The sequence below is a fragment of the Heterodontus francisci genome, unplaced genomic scaffold (genome assembly GCF_036365525.1).
Source record: "Heterodontus francisci isolate sHetFra1 unplaced genomic scaffold, sHetFra1.hap1 HAP1_SCAFFOLD_174, whole genome shotgun sequence".
Classification (NCBI taxonomy): domain Eukaryota; kingdom Metazoa; phylum Chordata; class Chondrichthyes; order Heterodontiformes; family Heterodontidae; genus Heterodontus; species Heterodontus francisci.
In genome coordinates, this window is record NW_027141730.1 from 1,690,601 (window position 1) to 1,693,237 (window position 2,637).

The window sequence follows — 2,637 nt, forward strand, 5'->3', positions numbered from 1 at the left end:
ACCGTAGCCCTGCAGGTTCAGATACTTGAGGTGCACATCCAGACTCCTTTTAAATGAGTTGAGGGTTTCTGCCTCAGCTACCCTTACAGGCAGTGAGTTCCAGACTCCCACAGCCCTCTGGGTGAAAAAACCTTTCCTCATCTCCCCTCTAATTGTTCAACACATCACTTTAAATCTATGCCCCCTAGTCACTGACCTCCCTACTAAGGTAAATAGACCCTTCCCATCCATTCTATCCAGACCCCTCACAATTTTGTACATTTCAATCAAATCTCCCCTCAGCCTCTTCTATTCCAAGGAGAACAACCCCAGTCTATCCAATCTTTCCTCATAGCTGCATTTTTCCAGTCCTGGCAACATCCTCGTAAATCTCCTCTGTAACCTCTCTAGTGCAATTACATCCTTTCTGGAATGAGGTGACCAGAACTGCACACAGAACTCAAGTTGTGGCCTAACTAATGATTTATACAGTTCCAGCATAACCTCCCTGCTCTTATATTCTATACATAGGCTAATAAAGGAAAGGATTCCATAAGCCTTCTCAACCAACTTATCAACCTATCCTGCTACTTTCAGGGATTTGTGGACATTCAATTCAAGGTCCCTCACTTCCTCTACACCTCTCAGCATTCACCCATTAATTGTGTCTTCCTTTGCTGTGTTTGACCTCACCAAAGGCATCACCTCACACTTCTCCAAGTTGAATTCCATTTGCCACTTTTCTGCCCACCTGACCAGTCCATTTCTCCAGCTCTCCTAATGAGCATTTCACCATGTGCCTTGCGCTGAGTTACTCATCACAGAATTCCCACTATCTGCTTTACTCTTGTCGCCAGAGTATGTATATGAATGGTCCAGTTAAGCTTTTGTCAATGGTAACCCCCAGGATGTTGATGGTGGGGGGATTCAGCGATGGTAATGCTGTTGAACGTCAAAGGGAGATGGTTACATTCTCTCTTGTTGGAGATGGTCATTGCCTGGTACTTATGTGGTGTGAATGTTACTTGCCACTTAGCAGCCCAAGTCTGAATGTTGTCCAGGTCTTGCTGCTTCTGGACATGGACTCCTTCAGTATCTGAGATGTCCCGAATTTGTCCTTTTATGAAACCTTGGTCAGGACTCACTTGGAATATTGTATCCAGTCTTGGTCTCCTCACATGATGGGTGATATTGAGGCTTTGGAAAGGGTACAGAGGAGAGACATTCGACGAATTCCCAGTATAAGACATCTTGGTTATCAAGTTAGACTAAAAGAGTTGGGACCCTACACCTTAGAGAAACCTAGACTGAGGGGTGATCCGATTGAGGTTCATAAATAATGAAGGGTCCAATTCAGCATGGGAGAGGAGTCATAACTTAAAATTGTGAAAGGCCAGATGGCACCCGGATCACATTAAATTTCATTTTCAGTGGTTGGTTAATGTACCAGGATGGTCGAGTGGTTAAGGTGTTGGACTTAAGATCCAATAGACATGTATCTGCGTGGGTTCAAACCCCACTCCTGGTATCTGTGCTTATAAAATGTTACTTTTTCTTTCCCTGACTTTTGCCTTGCACCAACATCTCTTCTGTCATTTCATCACTCTTGCCTTCCAACTGATCACAGCTTCCTATTATTTGATCTGCCCCAGCACCGTTCCTTGGCTCTGCGCTTGCTTCTAAACTGGTAAATCTTTAACTTAATCTCCTCTGTACCCTGACAATGACCTTCTCATCCTTCCTGGATTGTGGTTCCTCACAGGATCCGCTGCCTCTCCGACTCCCCTCCAGGTAACTGAAGGCCCTGAGCCTTGGTTTCGCTTTATACGCTAGCTGGTAGTTGATTCCTTGCAGGTCTGCCACCGCTCAGGAGAAGCTCAAAACCCAGATCAAGCAAAGTATCAAGAGGAATGTGAAGAAAGGCTCCCTGGTGCAGAGCAAGGGACAGGGAGCCTCCGGCTCCTTCAAAATCAGCAAGAAGGAAAACCTAGGGAAAAGTGGGAAAGTAGGTGAAGAAACCAGCACACAAGAAATCTTCAGTGAAGAAACCAGCAGACAAGAAATCTTTAGTGAAGAAACCAGCAGACGTGAAAGTGACAACAAAGAAAGTAACAGCCAAGAAAACGAGCAGCAAGGCGGCGGCAAAGCCAAATAAGGTGGTGAAGAAAGCAGCGCTTCAGAAAAAGTCTCCTGCGAAGAAGGTCAAAAAAGGCAAGAGTGCGGCGGGCGGAAAGGCGCTGAAGAAAGTGCAGACATGGAAGAGCAAGGTCAAGCCGAAAGCAGCGAAGGCTCAGAAAGCAGGGTCTGGAAAGAAGTGAAAGAGCGCGGGAAACTTGGAAACATCTGAACACAAAGGCTCTTCTCAGAGCCACCCACATCTCTCAGGAAAGAGCTGATCCCCTGATCAAATGATCCCTGTCCCGGCCCCGCCTGCAGATTCCACATGGAAATGATATGGAGTAAATCCAGGATCCCTGGTGACTCCCCTCCACCCAGCCCTTTCCCCACTCTCTGTAATAAAACAGAGGGATATCCGGCCCTCACTCTAACTGGAGATGTGTTCGGTGCAGTCTCAGTTCACAAATTCAGGGGGAGAGTCTGTAAGACAGGAACACTGGCGGAGAAACCCCACCTCACAACTCAAACCCCAACACATGA

At 46.6% G+C, this 2,637-nt stretch overlaps 1 non-coding gene across 1 annotated transcript; it reads left to right on the plus strand.

Moving 5' to 3' along the window:
- The first annotated feature begins 1,424 nt into the window (after window positions 1–1,424).
- Window positions 1,425–1,507, plus strand: trnal-uaa (transfer RNA leucine (anticodon UAA)). The gene has a single exon. It is a non-coding gene; the product is annotated as a tRNA-Leu (tRNA).
- Window positions 1,508–2,637: the final 1,130 nt, after the last annotated feature.